Here is a 15,650-nt window from a genome sequence, read left to right as displayed (position 1 = left end):
TACATTTCTCCTTTGTGATCACCAAGATGGCACTCTAGTGGAGACAAGGCAGGAACAGTGCAACCCATTCCTCAAAATGGTCTGAACCGTTGACAGGTTAAGCTCACGTGTACATACTTACAGATGTGCACATCTGCACACCTACAGGGAATGGGGAAGAACACAGGGAAGGTTCTTTAACTTTTGGTTCTACCTTCTGGCTCAATTAAGCATTATAAGGAGGAGGTGGGCTTTGGGAGTGACTCTCCTGCCACATTTCTTTAGCTTCTCCTTCTCTGGTTTCTTTCAGCTGATCAGAGACTTCGTATGTTTTGTTTCTCAGAGACTCAGAGTCCTGCTGCTTCTCTGCAGGTGAGAGTCCCTGCACTGCCAGGCCCTCTGCTGGACACCACCCCAGGCGGAGGGAAGAGGCCCCCCCAGTGTTCTAGGCAGTGCAGTGCTGCAGTCCCACAGGCAGGTTCTGCCAGTTGTCTCGTTGTAATATCATGTCTCCTGCTCCCTTGTCTTAGCCTAGTCTGGTACGCGCCTGCCGTCAGGAGGGAGAACCTGTCCTGCAGTGTCTGTGACAGGACATACTACTTAGTAATTTTCATGATCTGTTTATGTGTTTGTCTCCTGCAGACTGTCTTGAAGGTCAGATGGTGTTTTTGTTTTTTGTTGTTTCACTTTTTGTATATATTCCTAGTGCCCAGCACAGTGCCTGGCAGAATCAATAAATGAATGAATCTCATTTATGAATCTGAATCCCACCTATACACACTTACATTACCAAAGTTAATGATGTCTAAGTAGCATATTCTGCCTTAATTTAAAGCCTGCTCACGAGTAAATTAAAAAGTGTTTGAGTATCTACAAATGTGTTTGATTTAAAACATTTCCCACTTAAAATTAGCAATAAATGTAGGCCATATTTTCACGTACTGTTACTTCTTTTTTTTTTAATTGAAGTGTAGTCAGTTTATAATGCTGTGTTAATTTCTGATGTACAGTTAGTTATTCAGTTATACATATATGTGTATTCCTTTTCATATTCTTTTTCATTATAGGCTATTACAAGGTATTGAATATAGTTCCCTGTGCTATGCAGTAGGACCTTGCTGTTTATCTGATTTGGTGACAATTTTTCTTATCGTTCCAATTATACAAGAACTTCTACCAAAGTTCAGTAGGTATTCTGTGAGAATCATTCCACACTTAGATGTATTTTTGATGTATTTGTGGGAGAGGATGAATGCAGCCTCCTTCTATCTTAAAACCCCTCTCATGTGCTGATACTTGTAATTCAAGTCCTTATAATTTAAAACAGAAGTTAAAGCCAAGCATAGATAATTAATTTGGATAATTAATTTGCCAAGTTTTTGTGCTAGTGGTAGACGTGTAGATATAATATGTAGTAATAAAAAATATTTGGGGAGGCTAGGGTACATTAAGAGAGAAGACAATAAGCACTCAGAAAATGCAACCAAAGAGCATACACTTAGTTCTTTAGCACATTTAAAAGAGGAAGCTAAGTGTCAGTTCAGAGTGCTGAGTGCAGAAGGTCAAGGTGGAGCTCCTTTTTTTCCCTAGGGGATGAGAAAGCCTGGGTGGTGTCTCTTGTTTCTGTACAGATGGTGACAGGCCCAGGAGAAAGGACACCTGGAAGTCAGCTGGCTTTTGATAAATGTTTGTTGAAGAATAGGTAATATTGCAAAGTGTCGGAAAGTTGGGTAAAGCAATCAAGAAGTCCTTCGGAGCTGTGTATGCCTTTGAAATGCCAACAATGTACAGTAAGTTCAGATTTTATGGAGAGATCATACTCCCTTGCCAGGAACTAAAATCTCTTGGAAACTTTCTCTGACTAGCCTGCCTCATAATGACCTTTGGTTGCTCCAGGTAACTCTGACATTTATGGGGGCCGTCTGTGTTCTCTGCATTTATTTAACGTGTGTCTGTATATTGCTTAGGATGGTCCCAAGTTGCATCTCATCCCCTAGATTATCTTGTCTTAGGGGGTTTGTGTCTGTCTTTGCATTCTCTATAGCTCAATATGTATCTACTACGTTCCAAACATTTTTGCATATGGCTGTCATGTGATTCAAGTCTCAAAACAACTTTGTAAGTGAAAATACTATTACTCTGTTTTTTGCAGATGGGAAAACAGAGGCAGCATGTCAAGTAACTTATCCAAATTTACACAGCGACTTAAGTGGCTGAGTCTAGATTTCTTTTCTTTTTTTTTCAATTGAAATATAGTCAGTTTACAATGTTGTGTCAATTTCTGATGTACAGCCCAATAGTTCAGTCATTCATGTACATACATATATTTGTTTTCATATTCTTTTTCATTATAGGTTACTACAAGATATTGAATATAGTTTCTTGTGCTCTACAGTATAAACTTGTTTATCTAAGAGCCCAGATGTAGATCAAATTTCATGATCATTCTGCAATATACTTTTTAAAGGAACAGAATTATTCCAAAGGATGTACTTAGAGATCCCTTAGCTGACAAAATAAAATGGACAGGCAGCATTTTTTTTGGTCATGGAGCTGGTGTATTCTTCATGACATCTGAATATTATGTCTGTTCCATGCTGGCCATTCATGGAGGGTTTAATCCACTTTTAATTGATGCTTGAGAGATGGGTTTGTTGGCTGACACTGTGAACCAAACCCTCAGATGCTGAAAGATGATGGTCTAGAAGTTTATCTAAAACAATGAGGTCAGTACTGCAGAGAGGACACTTAGCTCACAATTAGGCATTTTGGGTGCCACTCAGAGTTTTCTCTTTTCCTTTCCCCTGCATTGAATGGTGGGCTGATGTTTTAAAATGTATCAAATACCAAGTGCTGTCATGGCCCCATTACTGTCTTCTTTTCCCTTTTCACTCCCTACTGTTCCCCTCCGTCAGGATGACACCTCTTCCAGGCACCCACAGATTTCATCCCTTGAACATGGAGTATAAAAAACATTAAAATACACCACACGTGCTGATTAACTGTTAGACGAAAATCGCCCAGAACATTGATCTCAGACTTTATCTTTTAAATGATATAAATCAAATTTATCTCCCTTTCAAGCTTCTTTGAATTTTAGTGTCTCAATCCCCCTTTAGTAGCATTGCCCTCTTCATCCGGGTAACTTAATAAAAAGATGAAATTACTCCATATACATTTTCAGTTGCACCTCTCTTGGTAACTTGAGTTGACGTCAGCAGAGTCTTCTTTCCTGAATCAACTGCAAGTATGTTTTTAATACAAACTCTCTTAGTCCATAAGAAATCTGTTGGAGCAACAAAATACTCATGAAAAAGATACTCTTTTGGCTAAGCCATGATTCTCAATTGCACTAGACAATTCCACATTAAATCTTTATTATAATAAAATAAAATAAATAGAATAAATTGAGCCCCTTATTTTTCAGCTCTATTTATTCCTGGGACCCATATCGGGGGTCAAAGATATAAAAATATCATAAAGCCAGGCCATCATGAAATTATCTTTAGGTGCAAAGTGACTGATCTATGTATGAAGGTAAATTGTACTGATCACTTTTGCTGAGCAAAGGATTTGTCGATTGTCTCAGGGATAATTTGGTAATTGCTATCTTGGGTGGTTTTCTGTCCTTTTGATGTGTCTGTGGTCTCTAAAACACCTTAGTGTTTAGCTGGAATATCCATTCCTGTGGCTCTGAAGCAGAGCTAATTTGCTTTTCTGCATCACAGCCTTCATCTGTGTTTTTGTTTTGCCTCAGCAAGTGAAGGGAAAAGATCAGGGCATTAATCTCTCCCTCCATTAGAAGGACGCATTTCCGCTTTCATCCAATTAGTTGCTGTAATTTGAAGCTTTTGGTGCCTGCCGGTCAGGTGGGAGGCTGGCAGCAGCAAGGGCCCGGGAAGCTTTCAGGAGGCTCACTGTGAGCTGGGTTATGCGTTTCACCCAGAAGATCAAGTGTCAGGCCTGCTCACCCCGGCCTGATCCTCAGATCCTTACATATTCATTAACCATCCATATGTGCTCGCTACAGCGAGGCTTCAGACCGAGTTTCTGTAAACCTCAAGGCACATGGAACCAAAGCTGCCACCAGTGAGTTCAGGTCTCTTAGCACACCTTGTTTTCAGGGGCACAGGGCTTGCGCAACTGCCTTCTTTCTCCCTTTTAAAACATAAGAGTGTCGAAACCTGAAAATTTTAATTTGACTCCATTCATTCAGTGTTAGTGATCTCTTTGATATTAGCAGGGCAAAGGGAACCTCTTATTTCTGGAAGCCTGAAAAGGGTCCTGTAAATTCCCAGCCCCACAGGGTGATGATTTGCACAGGCAAAGGGCTTGTAGGTCTTAGAACCACATTTTCACGTCTCTCTGCCACTTCCCACAACACCAATGAAGAACACTTGTACTTTTTAAAATAAGGCCAGATAGTCTCTGAAAACTTTAGCCTGGCACTCCAGATGATGTGTATGAAAGAGATTCTGTTCCAAAATTTTTGGAGTTGGATATTTCCTTTACTAGAATGATCTCCCATTTTCCCTAGGACAAATTCCAACATCAAGAAGCTTTTTGTGGAAAAAAAAAAGCTGTTTGTGAGAAATAACTGCACAAGGAAAATCCCTTCCACTCAAAGAGAAAACTCATGGACTTGAAATATCTAATCAGTTACTACTGAGGGCAAGGATGGGCTTGGTGATAAACCTGGGCTCTGGCTCTCTTATATTTTACTTCTTTGGTTTCCTCATCAGTAAAATAAAAGGGTTATTATGTATATGGTCATTGTTAATACCCCTTTCGGTTTTCGCATTCGGTGTTTGGTGAGGCAGCATATTTCAGTTTATAACTGGCAAATATGAAGCTTGTATATTGCCACGCTTACTGGTTTTACTCATGGCAGACACAGCTAGTTAACTTTTCCTGCTGACCTTGGAATTCCAATGCCTTGGAATCCTTCTCATCACAGAGTTTCAACCATCCGCCCTCCGTCAGATGAAGACAAAACTTACATGCCATTCCAGGTATAATGAACCAGATGCAGTGACGAGGCAGAGGACTGGACAGAGATCTGGTCCTGTGACTGCTTTTACAGTTCCCTGTAACCCTCAAGAAGGCAATTAAACATTTTAAAATTAGATTTGACACAGATTTTTATGTGAAAATATGTTTTCATTTCTCTAGAATAAATGCCCAGACGTGCAATTGCTGGGTCATATGGTAGCTGCATTTTTAGTTTTTAAGGAAATTAGCAAACTGCTTTTTTCAGAGTGGCTGTAACATTCCCACCAAACACATATGAGTCAGCCAGTATTCCTGCACGTTCTCCAGCATTTATTGCTCTCACTGTTTCTACTTTTCACCATCCTAAGTAGGTGTGTAGTGATATTTCATGGTGGACTTAATCTGCATTTCTCTAATGGCTAATAATGTTGAACATCTTTTCATGGGATTTTTACTGTCTCTATTTATAGGAAATGTCTCTTTATGTCTTTAGCCCATATTCTAATTGTATTGTTTCCTTTTTTATTGTTGAATTTTGAGAGTTTTAAATACATTTTAGGGACTAGTCCTTTGTTAGATGAGTAGTTTGCAAACATTTTCTCCCACTCTGAAGCTTGTCTTTACCCCTTTAACAGGGTCTTTTGCAAAGCAAAAGGTTTGATTTTGACTGTATTATTTTATGACTTTATTTTTAATTGTATGTTATTTTTCCTTTCAGGAAACTTAAACTTTTGGTGTTAAGTCTGAAAACTCTTTGCCTAGCCCTAGATCTCAAAGACTTTCTCTTATTTTTTTCCTATAGTTTTACATTTGACATTTAAATCTGTGGTTTATTTTAATTTTTATATAAAGTATCAGACTTAGATCAAGGTTCCTTTTGTTTTTGCCTGTGGGTGTCCAGTTGCTCCAGTACTGTCTGTTAAAAAGGCTCTTGCCTCCACTGCGTTACCTTTGCATCTTTGTCAAAACCCAGCTGGGCGTATTCGTGTGAGTTTACATCTGGGTTCTCTGTTCTATTTGATTGATCTGTGTGTTCCTACTTCCGAGACTTCACAGGTGCACATTTTAGATCTTCAGTTATAGTCCACCAGGTCCTTGAGTCTCTGTGCATTTTTTTCTTTTCAGTCTACTTTCTCTGTTGTTCAGATTAGGTCTTCCAGTTCACTGATTCTTTCCTTCATCCCCTCCATGCGTCACGTTCAGCCTCTTCACTGAGCTTTTTTTTTTTTTTTTTTTTTTGGCTATTGTATATTTTAGTTCCAAAATTTCCATTTGGTTTTCCTTTAAACCTTCTATTTCTTTCCTGAAACTTTACATTCCTTTGTTGAGACTTTCTATTTTTCACTTGTTTCGAGCGTATTTATATTGCTTGTTGAAAAACGATTAAAAAAAATCTTTTCCAGAAAATTCTAACATCTCTGCCATGTTGATATTTGCATCCACTGATTGCTTTTTTCACTCAGTTTGAGATTTCCTGGTTCTGAATCTGATGAATGATTTTTGATTCAAACCTAGGCATTTTAAAGTTATGTTTTAAGACTCTGGACCTTCTTTAAACCTTTTGTTTTAGCTGAATTTTCTGACACTACTCCAGCAGGGGGAGGGGAGGTGTGTGCCACTTTATTACTGTTAATTTTTCTTTAAATATTTAGTCACATTCACAGGTGAAACCATCTGATCTGGGGCTTCTCTTTTCTTCTTGGGAAGTTTTGATCACTGATTCAGTTTCCTTATTAGTTGTTATGAGCTGAATTGTGTCCCCACAAAAGTCATATGTTGAAGCCTAACCCCTAATATCTGAGAATGTAACCGAATTTGCAGCTCGAGCCTTCAGAGTAGTCATTAAGTTAAAATGGGGTCGTTAGGGTGATCCCGTTCAGCATGACTTATTTTTATAAGAAGAGATGAGGACACACACAGAGGCGCCACACACATTCACGTGCAAAGGACACTGTGAGAACACAGCAAGAAGGTGGCCATCTGCAAGCCAAGGAGAGAGACCTCAGGAAAAAGCAAAACCTGCCAACACCTTGATCTTGGGCGTCTCGCTTCCAGAACCGTCAGAAAATAAACTGTTGTGGGAGCCACACCGTCCGTGGTATTGTGTTGTGGCAGCCCTACGTGCGGCTACTCAGATTGTCTGTTTCTTCCTAATTCAGTGTCGGTAGGTTGTACAGTTCTGGGGGTTCATCCATTTCACCTCGGTTATCCGATTTCTTAATAGGCCATTATTTTTTTTTTTGTAAAATTGGTAGTAATATCTCCCCTTTCATTTCTGATTTTGGTGTCTGTGATTCTTGACTAGAGTAGAAGGGTTATTGTCTTAATAGTTTTCTACCTTGTTAGGCTGTCCCTTCCTAATTCTTTGGTATTTTCTAGTTGCCTGCATCCTCAGCTCCAAGTCTTGTGTTTATTAGAAAAAAAGAAACCCCGGGGAACTCCTCGGTGTCACTTCTCAGGTACTCAGTTCCCTAGCAGGTGGTGTTTCTCTCCGTCTTTCAGTCTTTTTATGCTTGTTTTATATATTGTGTGAAGGATGTTTAGTTGTACTTTTCAGAAATCATATGGAAAAGTATGTCTACTCTGCTCTGCTTCCTGGACCCAGAAGTCTCAATTAATTTTTACAGTTACTTGGGAAATGCGGAGATGGTACTAGGTTATCTCTGAAATCCCTCCCTGGTCCGTTGATCTTCAGATAGATTTTCTAGCTTTAAAATGACTAAATCCTAATTAAGCAAACAAAGCTACTCTTCCGTTTAGATGGGCAGTAATAGATTAAGACTCATCGCTTACATCAAACCAAAGGCAGAGGCTTCATAGCCCTACTCTGCCTTTAGTTTCCCCCAAAGCTTGCCATGATCGGGGGTGGAGCGCAGGGGTTAGCTTTCTCCTGTTTTCTTTCTCTCACTGCTGGTGAGTGTGCTCTTTGGCTAAATATTTTTGTTGACCTTCCTTAATATTCTCATTACCCTGTTGTCCAACAGCCCAACTGCTGGCGTTAGAGGTTCTGGAGAGGGTGCCTGCACTGGAGTCCGCCCTCCCCACCCTCCTTTCCCTTTTGTCAACTTGTCATTGCCTTAGCCTCCCTGCCTTGTCCCTGCCATGTCCCCGCGGAGGGCCGCTGTTGGGTAGGACGACTTTTTTAGTTCTTTCCTCACTTCAGGAATAGTTCTGTATTCCACTGTGATTGCTATGACTTCGTCTGTCATTTTCCTGTTGCCTGGTCAAGAGGTGACATCGACCTTTCTTAGGTCTCAAGTCTGAGAGTATTCTCCCAAGCTCCCTGAATCCCCTTCTGTGTTGTCTTCAAACCTCCCCATCGCAGAGACTCAGTGATGGGCTCGAGCTGGCTCTTCCTGGCTCATGAGAGCCAGCTGTCAAATTTCTAGGAATTTTGTCAGCTGGTTGTTAAAAACAATCACTATGAAAAGTCAAATTGTATAATCGTACAATTAAATAAGTTGCTTAAGAACAAAGGTTAAAAATGCTCAAAATTTTGATCACTCCTTGATTATTTTACTACAGTTTTCTATTCCCTATACGCCTGGGGTTATTTACACCTGTTTTACCTGTATGGTAGAAATCCTGCAGAGTGGCGGGCTACTGCACACCTTCCCGACTTCCCAGGCAGTGGTGTCACCTTGACAGCCTGAAACTGGTCGTGGTGGGAGTATTTATAACACGGAAGTTGGAAAATGCCACAAATCTGGGCTGGATTTATTATTTTGTACCTAGACTTAAGAAAACAGTGGAGAATGTTACTAATGCAGGTTAAACTTAAAATTGCATCATGTCTGTACCCGTTACATTATAAATAGTCTCCAAATTGAAGAAACAGTCTTCCAGTATTTGAAACTGTTACCCAGTTCCACAAAGAAGTCATTCTCATGTCACTGATGAATGAATGATGTTCTGACATGTTTGTGTTGTTGTGTTGTTGTTTTATTCATTATCGTAAACAAAAATACCAACCGACATTCATGCCAGAACTACATTCATGCCATCAATGACATGGAGTTTTGCTAAACTGCTTACTAAGCAAATATTTTTTTCATAGGCTGTTTTGGTCAAAACATTGCTAGATTGTAAGTATGGGTTAGCAACCAACACGAGTATGGCAAAATAAGTGAAAGGATCCTGTGGGAATAAATTTCTATGCAGAATTTACAACAAAACATGGTATTGTGATTCATAAGTCATGTGCTAAACACCCTTTATATGAGTAAAATTTGCTGTATATATATATATATATATATACACGTCTTTTTTTTTCCTGGAGAGTCAGTGGTTGAACTTTTATCAGTATTGTTCTGCACAGACCCTAATCCTTATCAAGGTATTTCTGACATTCTATTTTAAAGGGATCCTTTCACAACAAGAAGATGCACTTCAGGCAAAAGATACGTGTGAAAAAGTTTGCTCAGTTGATTGAATTATTCTCAAAGCCCTCAAATGTAATCCATGAATCCACCAGCAGGTGTCACTGTGGGGTAGGGTCACAGCCCTAAGGGCTCCAGTTTTGCGCTTTCTAGAAAAATATTGGCGTTGAATTGCTTCCAATTAAGTTACACCCAGAACATCTCCTGAAGTCTCTTTACAGAGAGACATGTCACACCCAGGTCCTCTGGAAACAGGCAGCACAGGAGCAGAGGCAAAATCTACTGGCTCTGTTTGCCTGTTTTCTGGTTTTTTTTTTTTTTGGTTTGTTTTGTATTTTTAACCCTGCTGTTACGTATTTGTTCAGAAAGCCTACACCACCTCTGTTTAGCTCTAGCCCTGTCTGTGGCCTTGCTACTCACAGTGTGATGCCTGGACCAGCACCTCTGGCATTGCCTGGGAGCATGTTAGAGGTGCAGCATCCCAGGCCCTGCCCCGGACCTGCTGAACAAGGACCTGCATTAGTATCACCAGGGATCCTCACACACATTCCTGTGAGGGCGAGAAGCACTGCTGTGAGTGACCCATGTGTTGGCAGTTACCATGACACTAAGAATGAGATGGAAAAATAACTTTCAGCCTCATTGGACCAGAGAATGAAGTTAGTGGGAAAGAGGGGGCTATTTCCTAAGAGAGATGCCTGATACGTTCCTTCGTGCATGTCGGATTGCCTGTCCTTTTTCTTATCTTTTCTTTTTTTTTTTAAATTCTGGACAGAAGAACCTTTCTGAAACCTTGTCCGCATAACCTGGCCTTGGCTGACTTCGCCAGTGTTATATCTTTCGCCACCTCCCTTCCACATTCTGTATTTCCGCCACACTAAATTATCTGGCATTGTGACCTTCAAACTCCGACCTGATCTCTCTCTCCCCTGCTCAGTGTGGCTTCCTCTTGCTCTTAGGACAGAGACCAAAATCTCTGCTGTGGTTTCCAAGGGCTCCTCAGATCCAGCCCTGTCTTGCTTGAGGTCTTGCTCCTCAGCACCTCTCTCCTCCTTAGACTCAATGTTTTAGCCTCAATCTCTCTATTTCTTTTTCTCTCTCTATTTCTCTCTCTCTCTTTCTTGATTCTGAGCCTTGGTCCATTCTGTCCCCTCTCCTACCCTCCCAGAATGCTGTACCTGCTACCCCAACTCATCTACTGCCAGACTGATCACTTTCTTAAAAGAACGTGGGATGCCTTTTCTAAGCCCCTCAGCTGCACGAATGTCCTTTGTCCCATAACCCTCTGAGTTTCCATTTCACAGCACTCCTCACGTTCACGCACGTGACTCTTCTGTAGATGTGTCTCTTCCCCGGGAGACTGCTTCTCCGTAAACAAAGGGAGTATGTCTGTCTTGTTCGTACAAGGACCCTGCCGTGACCGTCACCGGCCTGCGTGGTCTGGCCCTTGATCCCTCAGTACCTTCTGCCCTTCTTGCCTTCCCCTTCCCTGCTTCTCCTTGTTCCTCCCCAAACACACCAGGGACCTTTTGCTGCTGATTCTTCTTTTCTTAGACCTTTAAGTCTTCTCACCCAACCCTAGCAGAGTTTCTAGAGGCAGACCTCATGGGAGGTTTGGTGATGGGCCCCGGTTTAGGTCTTGTACCGCACCTGCCTTTCAGTGGGTTGCTTGTCTGCTGATGGAGAGTAAATAGCTGATCCGTGTCGTAGACGTCTTACAAAGGTGTGACTCGGAGCAAAATTCCCTTTCTGCACGGACATCGGGTTGCTGAGGTCTGCTTCTGCACACGCTCAGCTGAAGATGACGTGGGAGAGACTGGAGAAGTTGCTGCTGTCCTTGGGGAATAACGAGCGGGGGCTGAGGAGACCTGGGAGACGAGGGGACTGAGTAACAGTGAGGGTTGTTTATTATTATTTGGTTTATCAAAGTCCAAGAAATGTCTAAGACCGTCTCCTTCCTCATTACTCATGAGTTTACAAAAATAATATTATTGATGCAGGAGGGAGGCAAAAGTGAAGCCAAACAATTCAAGTTGGGCTTTTTCTCAGCATGAAAAAAAAGCTATTGTTTTGAGAACACATGTGGGTCTCCATTCCTTCCTTAAGTCGGCTCCCCGCTTAGAGAGCACCTACTCCATGTGACGTCTTGCGTTTTCCTGAGCCGACTACAAGTACAACGCACACGCACGAGACCTCTAGCCCCTGACAACTTTATCCTTCAAATCCTTACAGAGTAAGCTGTCTGCTCCTGTGGGAAACCTTCCATAATTTGTTCCCTGTGAAGCGTTCCTCACTCTTTCCCTGCCTTGGTGTGTATGGTTTTATTCACGTGATTTAGTTTGATACATAGTTAATTCAGTTACACAAATATTTGTCAGGTGTCTACACTGTTCCAGAAAACGTGCTAGGTGCTGGCAGGATGGATGTGAAAAGCCATCATGCCTCCCCGTAAGGGTGCACAGCCGGATTCGGGTGTCCACTCTCCACGGACAAGACAGAACGAAAATCTCACACACATGTATACATATTCTGCCATTGAATATAGTTCCCTGTGCTACACAGTAGGGCCTTTTTATCTATTTTGTACATAGTAGTTTGTATCTGCCAATCCCAGACCCCCAATTTAATAGCCTCTCCTTTCACAGCCCTTGGGAGAACTAGGTTTTGTCCAAGGAAAGTCACCCATTCCTTTGCTTTGTGAAAACATACTTGAAAATAATCCGTTACCACACTCAGACCCTCAAAATGTCCAATATTTCAAACTTCTCCCTAGATAAATACGACTGGTCGACAGCAGTACGTCCTCCCCATCCTTTCCACTCTGAAGTACTTGTGTATTTCCAAAAATTTGCCGTGTGATTCTTAGAGTTGGGAGAGGGCGGGACCTGAGTGGGGATGACAGGACCCGTGATGCAGGACCCTGACGTGCGGTGCGTTGCCGGAGCAGCTCCGAAGGTGGGCAGGTGGGCAGCCCCTGGGGTGCTGTGTACCCGGCCTGACAGTCTTTGTGTTTCAGTATTATGTCCGACAGACTCACCAGGCCTTGCGTCTAAAGATCCCTAAATGTTAGGCGAACTGTCGCAGTTATCTTAGGTAGTATGTTAACGAGTGAGTTTAAGAGTGTGAATTAAAAAGTGTGTGGCGTTTTTTACTGATGTGCGGATGGCTGCCCAGCACCCCTTCCTCAGGGGAAGACCCTGTCCCTTGCTCCCCACGTCTCATGGGTGCCCCTCTGCCATTCATCGGGCGCTCTTTGCTCGTCACAGAGTGGAGTGTGGGCACATGATACAGAGTGGCGGCTGGCTCTCTCCATCACCCTGGCTGCGGTGATCAGTTCATGGCGAGGCAGAGGACTCACTGGTGAACGAAGTGTTTGGCCTCTATTTCTCTGCCAAGGATGGCTTTGGACTTGGGTAGATTTTCAGATGAGGCCTTTGCCAATGTGTGCAGGGGAACTAGACAGACAGGTGCCTCTGCTGAGGGGCTGGTGGCTCACAGTTTGCCCCTTCGGAGGACCCGGCCCTGAGACCCCTTCCCATTGCTAATTGTCCCCAGGCACCCTAGGGGTCCACCCACACGTGGAGGACTCTGGCCACAGCTGCAGATGTCTGCTTCTCACCTTTCTTCCTTTCCACCCAGATTCTGAGACGTCTGAATAAGTGAGCTACTTTCTTGGGTTCGTAGACACAGCGGAAGCAGTACCTCCCTGGATGGCATCTCGGGTTCCAACCACTCCACGCTTTCCTAGGTGGAGTTAGGAGTGGACACAGCCGGGGCTTCGAGGGGATTCTTGTATCCACTCTGAGTCCCTGCGCGTTCATCAGATGCACTGGGGGACATGCCCCGCCTCGGGGAGCCTGCCCTGCAAATTCTGATTCACCAAGAAATCTCGACTCTGTCTTGAATGGGTTTCTCAGCTTTGGATCCAGCTGAGAAATAAGACAATAAAACCGCTACTCTTCTCGGAAGAGAATAAAAGGGTAAACGGGAAGAGTTATTTCTGCTTCTGGCCGTCATCTTCAGCGGCCAGTTAGGGTTGCCCTATTGAGTGGCCTCCGCTTATTAATAGAAGGAGTAAAGAAAGAAAAATGGAGTTAATGTTGCAATGAAGACATGACAGAGCCTCTGGTTTCCAGGATCAGCCTGAAATGAATTAAAGCCAGATAATACCAACAAATCTGTCATGCTGCCCTGCGAACAGGAAACCTAGGCTGGGCCAGCAGGAATTAGTCACAGCACACACTGGCAAACTCTACCAGACCAGGGAATGAAAAATGTGCTTCATCTGCAAAAATTAACTTTTGGAATTTGGACAGTGTTTTCCATTACCCACTTTCTTTTCTCCAAAGGACAGTCATCAAATCTGCTTGGCTGGCTTCTGCTTCTGCTGTACCACTAAGTGTATAAATTTGTATGTGAGATGGAATCCCAGCTAGCTGTATGCCTTTGGATAAGAGACCTTATCTTTTGGGAGCTGAGTTTTACCTTCTGGAAAATAAGGTGGTTGGCATCTGCTGATTCTTGAGACTTTTAACTTTTTTTGGAGACTAGAAAATAATGTATTAAGACATTTGATTGCGCACCCACGAAGTGTTTGGTGCCATGCTGAGAATTGGTGAAACAAAAGGTAGATGATAAAATCTTTTCAAGAGCTTCCAGTGTCTGCAGGGAGATGGGCATTTAGAAAAGGTGTGAGAGAAACAGTGCTATGGCCCCCGGAACTGTACCTGCTTATAAGACATTCAACAACGTTGTCAAGATGGCTTTTTCCCTGCCCCAGAATCGTATCCAAGGCCCAAAGCTGAGGAAAGATCCCACATACACCACATTCCAAAGACACTGTTGAGCGAATGAGGTTAGCGCTGCCTCCCTGGGGCTTACTGGGGGGGACCAGAACCTGCTGGCCCAGCCTGTCCATCCGCTGTCAGGAGAGAGGGTCGGGAAGGCAGGGGGGGTCTTAGCTGCGTGACCGGCAGTGTCCCAGGTGAGAGACTACTGCCTCCCATCCTTAAAACTAAGCAAGAGGGCTTCTAAGAGAATTTCTTCTTAAAGGCTAGCGGGAGCTTCAAGATGTAGACACTGGCAGCTCACTCCTTGGTTGGGTGTGTGCTGAGCTGTCAGCCTCACTGAGATGCTCCTGTGCACGGGCCACGTTCTAAGGGCTATTGGAAGAGCCTGGTGGAATCCTAGGGCAGATCCTCCATTGTCCTCTGCAGCCCCAGGACCTCACATGTGCCCTGAGGTTTGCCGACATACTTGAACCAAGAGCGTTCAGATCTAGAGACTTCTGAAGATGAAAGGCCCGTTGGAGAAGGCCAGGCTAGCAGGCTGGATGGGTTGTCATAGAAGGTGTTTGAGGGAAAGATGGGACAGCTTGCCTGTCATTCCAGTTCCTCACAGGCCTTAGAGGGTGGGGAAGAGGACCCCAGCGGTCCTGGCAGATCCAGGTGAAAAGCACCAGCTTTACCTGAGAAGCAGCAGTCAGCCTGCTTGTGAGCCACTACACCAGACCGGGCGCTGCTGTTGCTGGAGAAGCGACTGGTGGGGCAGAGATGGTGGCACCCCTCAGTTGTGGAGGGTGCTGAGTTAAGCCAGTCTTCTTCTAAGAGTACCATCCCCCCACTTACTTGGCAGCCACCAGCATTGGATGGTACTAGACTGAACCAGAGGGAGTTTAGGGAGAGCCCATGGCCAAGCAAGGAGATTGTGCCTCCACCATCCCTCCTCTCTCCTCTCAACATTCAAGGAACACAAGGTGAGAAAAAGAAGGGGCAGGAGTCTTAGACCCGATCATGAGACTTTCCGGTATCTAACACGTACTAGAAATTGACTGAGTCTGCTCCATCGTGTTAAGGGAGCTGCCGCCCAGTGGGGAAGAGGCATCTACATAGCCCAGTGGAAGCTAGTCCCTAGTTATACCCCGGGAAGCTGAGGAAATATAAACGTTAAGTTAAAGCATCATGGTGGCGAGATTAAGTCTGCTGCGCAACACTCAAGGACTCAGCTGAACAGAGGAGACAGGCTCTATTCACTTTGGGACAAATCCTAACTGCTGAGTGATAGAGGTGTGAATGAAATGCCGGGGAGAAGGGAGGCAGACTACGTGAGTTCTGATAAGAGGTGGACGGCCACTTGGATGAGGTGACATCTGAGCTGGATGGAGATGAGAACTTTGAGAGAAGGAGAAAAGGGCTGGCTTTCTCGGTACAAGGATCAGGATCAATAAGACAAGGACAGTGAAGAGGGTGAGAAATTGTCTCTGGTGGGCACAGAGACAGGGAGGGAAGGAGTGTAAAACCA

General features: G+C 43.5%; 1 protein-coding gene across 33 annotated transcripts in view; it reads left to right on the top strand.

Annotated features, from left to right (window-relative positions):
* Positions 1-15,650, top strand: part of POFUT3 (protein O-fucosyltransferase 3) — a 356,913-nt gene that overhangs the window by 56,071 nt on the left and 285,192 nt on the right. The window lies entirely within an intron of this gene.

The sequence above is a fragment of the Camelus bactrianus genome, chromosome 26 (genome assembly GCF_048773025.1).
Source record: "Camelus bactrianus isolate YW-2024 breed Bactrian camel chromosome 26, ASM4877302v1, whole genome shotgun sequence".
Classification (NCBI taxonomy): Eukaryota; Metazoa; Chordata; class Mammalia; order Artiodactyla; family Camelidae; genus Camelus; species Camelus bactrianus.
This window is presented reverse-complemented; position numbering and strand designations above follow the sequence as displayed.